Source organism: Henckelia pumila, chromosome 1 (assembly GCF_033568475.1).
Source record: "Henckelia pumila isolate YLH828 chromosome 1, ASM3356847v2, whole genome shotgun sequence".
Taxonomy (NCBI): Eukaryota; Viridiplantae; Streptophyta; class Magnoliopsida; order Lamiales; family Gesneriaceae; genus Henckelia; species Henckelia pumila.
In genome coordinates, this window is record NC_133120.1 from 63,172,559 (window position 1) to 63,184,245 (window position 11,687).

General features: G+C 34.8%; 1 non-coding gene across 1 annotated transcript; it reads right to left on the reverse strand.

The window, feature by feature from the left end:
* Positions 1–7,426: 7,426 nt before the first annotated feature.
* Positions 7,427–7,532, reverse strand: LOC140876932 (small nucleolar RNA R71). Its single transcript, XR_012149159.1, has one exon. It is a non-coding gene; the product is annotated as a small nucleolar RNA R71 (small nucleolar RNA).
* Positions 7,533–11,687: the final 4,155 nt, after the last annotated feature.

Consider the following 11,687-nt stretch of genomic DNA (forward strand, 5'->3'; position numbering starts at 1 on the left):
TGAAGAATATTAATATAAGATCCAAAATTTGGAAATATTCTCGAAGAATATAATGTAATGCCCTTTTGGTTGTTGAGATCTTATTAATTGAGAAATTTAGTACAATTTCTCAAAGAATATCGATATATGATCTAAAATTGTCAATATCCATAAGAAAAAATTATTAAAGATATATGTGATATATATATATCAAAAGATATTGACTTGATATCGATTCAAATCATATATTTGTTTTTAATGCTCTAGAAGAAGCATGATATATTATTTCTCACTATTTTTATGAATAGCGACTTGATGTTCAATGATGAACTGCATAGGCTATTGATTGACGATTATGAATGTGCGGTAGTAAGATCGCAACACTATCAATCGAAAAAGAAAAATAAACGTTAAACCCAATGAATTGGACCATCATCTATATTGGGCAACGACGACGATAGATTGATGGTAACCTATTCATGATGATATTAATGGGTTAATATATGACTAACTTCAATCCATTTTATTTATTTATTGAACTAATTTATTTTTGACCATTGAGTTTTTATTTATGTTTAAACTAAATTTTGAAAAACTATAGCATGTGTTTGATTCACATAAATTATTTTGATGATATAAAATAAAAACTATAAATTTTGTGAATCTATTCTATTAGTAAATATATTGCATGAGATATTGATTATGCAATTTGGTGATAAATTTTTTGATTTGAGAATTTTTATACTTTAAGGATATATTGGTTTGTTAAATCTTTGTTTAATAAAATTTGATTATGGATTTTAAATTCATCAATTTTGATTGTGGATATAAATTTTGGATTTTTTCAAATCATTTGATTAATCTATCATTTTTTAAATAAATGATAGAATATTTTTATCACATGTTATTATCTTACATGTAGGAACATGAATTTAATGTAAAACGATATTCGTTATAGATCGAATGTTACTGTTGAAGGTAAACGATCTACTTGATGCATACATGTATTTGAAAAGGTGCGTTCGATTTTTTATTTTTTAAATATAATATCTTATTCATATTATTTTGTTCAAGGAAAGACAATTATGAAAGTTGTCTGATTAATGTGGTCCATTATTTTAAGTGAATGTGACAGTGCCAATGAATGCAGTTGATAAACTGTAGTTTAATTCTTCAAGAAAGAATATGTCATCCTATATGAAGCGAGATATGAATTTGGCATAAAATATTGAGATATACGTCATAATCAATTATTGTACTAAACATACATCGATATCTCATATCACTACCGTACCTGAAGTACGTAAAAAATTTATTGATATCTATCAAGCAAGATATAAAAGTTTGTGGAGAACATTGATGTCTACCCAAATCATATGTTTCATCGGATATTGATTGGATGTTTGAAAGATCTAGAAGATCGTTTGAGTGACGATGAAAATAATGATGTGCTTGATATTATAAAATAGTGATAAACATTGACGTATATGGATTTTTGAATCTAGTAGATATTGATTTGGTTTAAATAGTATATTACAAATCAATATTTCTAGAAGAGCTAAAGAGCTCCAGAAGTATCATTGATACAAATACTTTAGAGTTTGACATAATGAATTGAATTGAGCATTCAAATTATATAAATAGTTGAAAAACTATTCATAGTGCACAAAGATGTTGATGAATAAGCCAAAAGTTTTTGGATCGATAAATATAAAGTTTTTTTAATCAAAGATCCAGAATATTTTATGAATTCTTATTTATGGCTTAGCGAAATTGATGGCACTATCATAAAAGCTCAAATTGATAGAAGTCCCCATATTAACTGGAATGAATAAATAACGCGGGTCCACGAAGCGCAACATGATGTTTGCGAAAATACGTATTGAGAAAAACTTCCATAATATGTAATCAAGAAAATCTTGATAAAAAAAGAGGATATGCATATCAATTTTATGATTATAAATACGTTGGTTTAGTTGATTTATTTTTCCTCCAAACAACTATTAAACCATTAAAATAAATGCGTCATATTTGGGGATATCTGAAAGATATATTATAAATATTATGCCAAATGCTCATGTATTGAAAGTTAATATTTGTGCGAGAAATGCATTACAATAAATCTCTTGAAGGGATTGTCAATATGTTGGAAATAAATTGAATCTTATGATCAATTATCTTGAGAAATGAGATTTTATGACGCGAAATTCTCATTTATTATTCTTGTAAAACAATGTTTCCAACATTGAGGGGGAGGAAATAGAAGCTACAAGAATATTTGAGAACGATCCCAATGAAATATAAAGTGAACATGATGTTCAAAGTTTAAATCTCAAATACATTATTTGATCTTGTGTATAAGATCGCTTAGTGACGAAGAACCCCTTTAAAGAAAATGTGTGAATATCTCAATGTGAAAGGAATAATGGAGGCTGGTCGTTATGAAATAAATTAATGTCCTGCAGGACCATATCTTATATTACTTTTAAGTAAATGAAAAAGAACGCTAGAAGTGTGAACGATCAATTATTTCAATGAATCCAATTTGGATTATGTTATTCATGAAGAATAACAAGTATATTAAAATATGAGATTTCACAAATTATTTGGGATCGAAATGATATAATCATTCGTGTGTTTTTCTATTATGCAAAATGATGATTATTTTGAACAACAATTTGTAGAGATTGTCAATAAAAAATGATTGACAAGTGACATGTTGCATTTGAGCAAATAGTAGCAAAGTTTCTAAAAATATTTCAATTAAATTATCAGAAAATATTTGCACTTGTCATGAATGCACTGATTTGACGGTGAGATATTTAAAAACATCCTCGAAGGATTTGATGCTCAAAATATTGTTTTGTCAACTTGAAGAAGAATAAAATATATTTGGTCTTGAAGTACCATATATTTGACAAAATCAGCATCTAAATCAATTTTTGGCAAATAAGTGCATAAGATTGAAATATTAAGAGTTAATAATTTCAAGTGATGCTTGCAAGAGGAGGAAGAATCAAATTTGTACTATTTTTCCCTTGTCTATGATTTTTCCCACGTAGTTTTTCATAACAAGGTTTTTAATGAGACAATTAACAAGTATCGCGAGAGATGTCGTACTCTTTTTCCTTCATTAGGATTTTTTTCCACTGGGTTTTTCCTAATAAGGTTTTAACGAGGTGCATCTATTGTCGGAAAGACATCCAAAGAAAGTATATGGTGTTGTACTCTTTTTCCTTCGTTCAGATTTTTCCCACGGGATTTTACTGTCAAGGTTTTAACGAGGCGGCACTTGAGTCCCGATAAAGTTCCCGAGCATCCATCTTGCCAAATGAAGATTTTGAAAAATTGGTTGCTTGTGCAAATAATCATCTAAGGAGGAGTGTTATAAATATATTATTATTTATAGATGATTATCTTATTAAAGATATGTGATCAAGATAAATATGTAAAGATAAATTTGTAAAGATTTGTATCTTGTAATCTTTCCCTATAAATAGGGGTGGTTGAATTCAATGAAAATTGCACCTGAGTATTGACTCATATTATTCTCTCTTCTCTCATGAATTATTTCTATTCATCTCTCTTATTCTTTTATGATTTATAACAGAATTCAATTTTGTTCAATATATCAAATTAATTAATTTAATGCCCCCATTGTATTTTGTTAACCCTAAGAAACAATAATCAAATGGAGAAAAATTTAACGCATGTCAATTGTTACCAAAAACAGAAACATTTCTAAAAAATAGGATTGGAAGCCTAAATAATGAAATTTACCCGAAAAAATTTAGGACCAAATTACACCCACACTTCTGTACATGGAATGTAAAGCTTGCTTGTGCATGTCTAAGGTATGTAGTGTTTGGGTGAAAAGCTCAAAAAACATTTTTTTAAGCAATCTCAAGCATCACCTAAATATATCGAACACATATATTAAAAATCAAGGATTTGTGTTATCATGAACACCTTGGAATGATGCTTTTAGATATATATTTTTTATGTTTTATTAAAATAATAATGGCTCAATGTTGTGCGTCTGATTCCTGATTCTGGAACAATGCAACGACACAATTTAGTATAGTCGAGGCTGTTAGAAATTTTGATTGTGCTTAATGAATTGAAATTAAGTAATTAATCAATGGAAAGCTCGAAAAAGGAAAAAGAGATGAGAAGCTTTAAAAAAATTGAATTGAGGTGTAGGGGCACTGAAAATTGCGCCCCTGCACTGGTCATGATACCTGGGCAAGTAAGAATGGTGCATTGCGCCCCTGCACCGGAGCTTCTGGCCTGGAGTTTTCCTAGGCTCCTGGAGTGGTGCAAGGGTGCGATATATTGCGCCCCTGCACCTGTACTTTTGCCTGAACGCTTTTTCATGAAAAAGTGCATTCCTTTTCAAAACTTTTTGGTGTTATTTCATTCATTGGGTGGTTATGATTAGTTATTTGGATAAAAATTGTACCACATGATGAAACAACATAACTCTGCATGAAACAACTTTAAATAGCAGATTAAAGTTCATTAATTCATACAATTTTTTCTAAAAATCTGCACTCATATTCTTCTACTTTTTCTGAAAAGAAAGTTAATATCATTTCTGGTTATTGAACTTGTGATTTATTGTGCTATTATCACAAGTTTGTTGTTTTTGTATCTTGGAAGAAGTTTGCCAAATTCCGTCAGCACCAAGAGCGGGGCAAAAAATTCTTAAGGATATCGTGTTCAACACGAGCTTTAACAAATATTCATTATGTTTTTGTTTACTACCATCTTCAAATCAATCCAAAAAATATACAATCTCTATATTTCTACAAGCTTAAGAAGTTTTTTTTAAAATTTTCAATCATTGAAGATGGCTACAACTTCAACAACAAATGTTTCTGCAACGCATGGGGAGAAACCGGAAAAATTCTCGGTGGCACAGATTTCAAGCGATGGCAACAAAAGATGCTATTATATCTCACAACCTTGAGTTTGGCTAGGTTCCTTAAGGAAGATCCTCCAAGCATTTCTGAAGACGAGATAGATCCTCGTAGGAGAGCAGTGTTTGATGCATGGAACCAAAGCGACTTCCTTTGCAAAAACTACATACTCAATGGACTGGACAATGCATTGTACAATGTGTATTGTCAAGTCAAAAAAGCAAATGAACTTTGGGAAACACTTGAAAATAAATAAAAGGCGGAGGATTCTGGTCTGAAAAAGTTATTGTGGGACGGTTTCTGGATTACAAGATGATAGACTCCAAATCTGTTGTGAGTCAAGTGCAAGAACTACAAGTACTACTGCACGAGATTTATGCGGAAAGGATGAGTATAAGTGAGTCCTTTCAAGTTGCTGCTTTGATCGAGAAACTCCCTCCGTTGTGGAAGGATTTCAAGAATTACTTAAAGCACAAGCGAAAGGAGATGGGTCTGGAAGATCGAATTGTGAGTGATAAGTGCATTTTGTGCACTTAATTTGTATATGGTTTTACTTGACTTTTGGGATTTATTGGTAGATTGCGTGAATTGCTGTTGTTTTTGTGTTTGTAGGAAGTAATGGACTTTGATGTGTTTAAGTGGAATTAAGCCTAACAGATGGGAGTTTAAAGAAGAATCAAGAGTTAAAAGAGAGAAGAAAAAGGTCAAATTCAAGGTGAAGGGGCGCCCGCGCTGTTTGTGAAGAGTTTGGAAAGAAAATGCGAGGAAGAGGCGCGCCCGCGCTGCCTAAAGAATTTTTGAAGAATGTTTTGCGAAAGAAAGGCGCGCCCGCCCTGCTTCGCTACGCGCCCGCGCCGTCGTCTGTTCTGAAATTTAGAGTCCGAGTTTTTATGGAAACTTTTGGGGTTTTTTCTTGGGTTTATCTTGGACGATTTGTAAGGCATATAAAAGGGTGTTTCGGAGTTTTATGGGCTATCTATCAGCCGCCAATACACACAATAATCTTGAGAGCACTTTTGTGAGATTTTGGGATCGAGATTTGAGGATTGCTTGGAACGAAGACGAAGACTTTTCGACCGGACATGGAAGAAAGACTACGACTTTGTTATTTCTTCTTATTTGTTTTCTTTTTATTGTTGAATTATGTTTGAGATATTGAACATGATTTGGTTTTTTATGAATTTGAGCATGAACTAATCTTTTCTAGTTTAGAGGTTGACGTAGCTTGGTTGAGACATATTCATGAATCTTTGATTTTAATGAATTGGATTTCTGTAGATTAATTGTGTTTTTAGAATTGACTGTCTTCTTAATTTACTGGCCATAAATTGAGTTGTTATATTTATTTGGAATCCGGCACTCGGGAGAGGGGATTTTGAATAGGATCAATAAAAACTATACTATTAATTGTTTATATAGCTCGGGAGAGTATATAACTTTAATAGAACATTTAAGGAACATCGTTTTACAAATATCACTGCATCTAGATTTTTAATAGGGATATTGAAATCGAACTGTAGTTGATACACTCTATTTGTTGCTCGGGAGAGGGAAATAGAATAATCTAAGTGTTCTTGGTTATTAATTGAAAGAAATTCATGAAAGAGATTATTTAGGAATGAATATTTTGTCGAGACCAAGTGAAATCAAAACCTCTAGACTATTTTTCTCAAATTGATAATTTCTTAAGAAATTGTGTGTGCGTGAGCTTGATAATTCTTTACTCTTTATTTAATTTTTCAGCAAATCTCCAAAGTTTAATTTTCTAAATAAAATTAAGACTATTTTAATTACAAGCACTGAATATTCTCATATTACTCCTCGTGGGATCGACTTTACTCATTCTTTACTAAAACTTGATAACCGTGCGCTTGCGAGTAATTTTCACAACAAGTTTTTGGCGCTGTTGCCGGGGAGTAATTTTTGATTTTCTTTAGTTTTGTTACCAATTAGTCTAAGTTTTAATTTAGAGCGTTTACTTATTTAATTTTAAGTTGCTAATTGACTTTTGTTGTCTTGATTGCAGTTTATGCGAAGATCTCAAAGTGCGAATTCTTTAATCTTTGATCCAGAGATCGAACGAACCGCACGTGCTTTGAGAAGAGCACGAAGAGAAGAACAACAAAACATGGCTGAAGAAAATATCAATGAATTGCCCTTGGTGCCAATCAGAGATCATTTCTGGCCGACGATACAGGCTCACTATTCTGGAATCGCTCGAGGGACAATAAATGCCAACAAGTTCGAGTTGAAGCCGACATTAATCAACATGGTTTAGCAGAACTAATTCAATGGAAGCGCCACAGCTGATCCTCACTTACACTTGCGCACCTTCCTAGATATTACTGATACGGTAAAAATAAATGGTGTTTCTGAGGATATAATACGTTTACGCTTGTTTCCTTTTTCTCTCAGGGACAAGGCACGGAGCTGGTTGCAATCATTGCCCTTAGGAAGCATAACAACTTGGGAGGATATGACTGTGAAATTTCTAGCAAAGTATTTTCCACCGGCCAAGTCCACCCAGCTGAAGATTGAGATCAGTACCTTTCAACATCATGATTCAGAACAGATATATGAGGCATGGGAAAGGTACAAAGATTTGTTAAGGCATTGTCCTAATCATAATTTTTCATATTGGGAAGAAATAGAGCTTTTCTACAATGGGTTGAACACGCCTACAAGAATGTCCGTGGACTCTGCTGCTGGTGGTACCATATTTGCCAAGGACCCCATTCAGGCCTATGAGATGCTGGAACAAATGACTATCAATAGTTATCAATGGTCATCTGAACATATAAGAGTAAATAAGGGAGTGTATAGTGTTGATCCTCTCACTTCCGTCACTGCACAACTATCTACGTTGAGTACACAAGTTGCTGCTCTGAACAAGGTGAATGTAGCAGAACCTGCAGGTGTGTCGGTTGCCATAGAAGAATCTCATCCACCTGAGGAAGTTCAGTACATAAATCCCAGAGGCTATGGAAATTATCGAGGTAACCCTCCGCCCAATACTTATCATCCTAGTTTACGTAACCATGAGAATTTTTCCTATGGCAACAACAAAAATGTGTTGCATCCCCCTCCGGGATTCAATACAAACAAGGGTGAAGGAAAGGCGTCTTTGGAGGATGTTGTTGCTACATATGACAATGAGTCTAACAAGAGGATGTCGAGGACTGAAACTCGAATGGATAACATGGAGACTCATATGTGTAGTTTGGGGTCTATGATGAAATCTATGGAAACACAAATTGGGCAGCTTGCAAATGCTTTGAAGGATCAAAATCGAGGACAGTTTCCCAGCAATACTGAAGTGAATCCAAAAGAGCAGTGCAAAATGGTGGAGTTAAGAAGTGGTAAGAAGTTAGAGGCTGAAGATCACAGCAAAGCCAAGGAATTTGAAGAACCAGTGGTTGAAGAAATCATGGTTGAAGAGCCCAAGAAAGAATCTGAATCAAAACCAATGTATAAGCCACAACTTCCTTATCCACAGCGGTTCAAGAAGAAGGCACTTGATGAGCAGTTTTCCAAGTTCCTAGACATCTTCAAGAAGATACATATCAATATTTCATTTGCAGATGCCTTGGAACAAATGCCCAACTATGCCAAGTTCATCAAAGATGTGATGTTTAAGAAGAGGAGATTTCAAGACTATGAAGTGGTGAATATGACAGAAGAGTGCAGCGCAATCCTGCAGAAAAAATTGCCACAAAAGCTTAAGGATCCAGGGAGTTTTACTATCCCTTGTTTTATTGGTGGTTCTAAGGTAAATAGAGCTTTATGTGATTTAAGAGCAAGTATAAATTTAATGCCTTTTTCTGTATACAGGACCTTGGAGCTTGGAGAAGTTAGGGCGATCACCATCACATTACAGCTGGCTGATCAAAGTATCACATACCCACGGGGTATTGTGGAGGATGTTTTGGTGAAGGTCGACAAATTCATATTTCCAGCAGACTTCGTGATTTTGGACATGGATGAAGATGAAGAAACTCCATTGATTTTTGGGAGACCTTTTCTAGCTACTGCACGCGCACTGATCGATGTCCACAAGGGAGAGCTCACACTTCGAGTTGGTGGTGAAGCTGTGATTTTCAATATTTATCACACCATGAGGGGACCAAACGAGGTAAGTACATGTAAAAGTATTGAAATCATTGATTCTCATAATTCTTTTTCATGTGTAGGAATCACTGATCCACTCGAAAGATGTTTGGTGGCGGATGAGGTATTTGATAAGGAAGAGGATTGGGAGCTACATGAACAAGAAGCATTCCTTGAGGGAGTTCCGAAAGAAAAAATGGTGAGTACTAAGGAATCTGAAGCATTGGAAAATAGTGCACCAGAGGTATCTGCTGAAACTCATGATCTTAAAGAATTGCCTGCACATCTATGTTATGCATTCCTTGGTGAAAATTCTACTTGTCCTGTTATTATTTTTGCTCACATGTCTGCTGTAGAAAAAGATATGTTGTTGAGAGTATTGAGAAATTTTAAAACTGCTTTAGGATGGTCAATTTCTGATATTAAGGGTATTAGTCCAACAATATGCATGCATAAAATTTTGATGGAAGAGTCTTATACTCCTTATGTTGATCATCAGAGGCGGTTGAATCCCGTCATGAAAGAGGTAGTTAAGAAAGAAGTTTTAAAGTTGTTGAATGCGGGTGTGATTTATGTTATTTCTGACAGTAGTTGGGTGTCTACTATTCAAGTGGTGCCTAAGAAAGGTGGGATTACTGTGGTAAAAAATGAAAATAATGAGTTAATCTCCACACGTACAGTAACTGGCTGGCGAATCTGTATAGATTATAGGAAGTTGAACAAAGCTACTCGTAAGGATCATTTTTCACTTTCTTTCATTGATCAAATGCTTCATAGACTTGCTGGTTATTGCTATTACTGTTTCTTAGATGGTTATTCAGTTTATAATCAAATTGCTATTGCACCGGAGGATCAGGAGAAGACTACTTTTACGTGTCCCTATGACACGTTTGCTTTCAGGAGAATGTCGTTTGGTCTGTGTAATGCACCAGCAACTTTTCAGAGGTGTATGATGGCGATTTTTGCAGATATGGTGGAGGAAGTGATGGAAGTCTTTATGGATTATTTTTCAGTATTTGGTTCCTCTTTTGATCATTGCTTGCATAATCTGTCTCTTGTTTTGCAGAGGTGCCAAGAAAAGAATTTAGTTCTTAATTGGGAGAAATGTCACTTTATGGTTCAAGAAGGCATTGTCCTTGGACATAAGGTTTCGGCCAATGGATTAGAGGTGGATCGAGCCAAAGTGGTTGCAATTGAGAAGCTTCCACATCCTAAGAATATCAAGGGCATCAGAAGTTTCCTAGGCCATGCGGGGTTCTATAGGCGTTTCATCAAAGATTTTTCAAAAATCACAAAACCCCTATGTAATTTGCTTGAAAAAGATTCTCCATTCATATTTGATGATGATTGTTTGCAGGCCTTTGAGACGATCAAGACGGCGTTGATCACAGCACCCATCATGGTTGTACCGGATTGGAAGGAACCTTTTGAGTTGATGTGTGATGCTAGTGATTATGCAGTAGGGGCTGTTTTGGGACAGAGGAGAGATAAGATTTTTAGAGCAATCTATTACGCCAGTTGCACCATGGATGCCGCACAGCAAAACTACACTACTACAGAAAAAGAGATGCTTGCAGTAGTTTTTGCTTTTGATAAATTTCGTCCGTATTTAATTGGCACTAAAGTAGTTGTTTACACTGACCATGAAGCGATTCTCTATTTATTTGCCAAGAAGGATGCCAAGCCACGCTTGATAAGGTGGATTCTGCTTCTACAAGAATTTGATTTTGAAATCAAAGATAAGAAGGGAATTGAAAATCAGGTTGCTGATCACTTGTCGAGATTAGAGCTAGAAGATGTTAAGGAGGAGGAAAGCATAAAAGAATTGTTTTCGGATGAACAGATCTTTCAGGTAAGTTCCTCTATTCCATGGTTTGCTGATATTGCTAATTTTTTGTCTTGTGGTGCTATGCCTCCAGAATTGAACCGACATCAGAAAAAAAAAAATTCCATGATGTTAAGTTCTACTTGTGGGATGATCCCTATGTTTTCAAACGTTGTGCCGATCAAGTGATTCGGAGATGTGTGGCGGGGCAAGACACACTTGAAATTTTAGAACAATGCCATTCAGCGCCATATGGAGGACATTTTGGGGCAACCTGGACTGCCGCTAAGGTACTACAATCTGGTTTTTATTGGCCTACATTGTTTAAAGATAGTTATACCTTAGTGAAATCATGTGATAAGTGTCAAAGAACGAGAAATATATCTAGAATGCACGAATTACCCCTCACAAATATTTTAGAAGTGGAATTGTTTGATGTGTGGGGTATTGATTTTATGGGTCTCATTCCCGCTTCCTTTGGGTACACTTATATTTTATTAGCAGTCGATTATGTTTCGAAATGGGTGGAAGCCATTGCCACCCCTACTAATGACACTTGTGTTGTAGTAAAGTTTCTGCAAAAGAATATTTTTACAGGGTTTGGAACTCCACGAGCAATAATCAGTGATGAAGGTACGCATTTTTGCAATAAGATTTTTAATACTTTGCTCACTAAATATGGTGTCAGACATAAGGTGGCGTGTGCATACCATCCCCAAACCGATGGCCAGACGGGGATCTCTAATTGGGAAATCAAGCAAATCTTGGAGAAAACGGTTAAGACAAATTGCAAAGATTGGGCGATAAAGCTAGATGACGCTATTTGGGCCTACCGCACTACTTTCAAAACACCT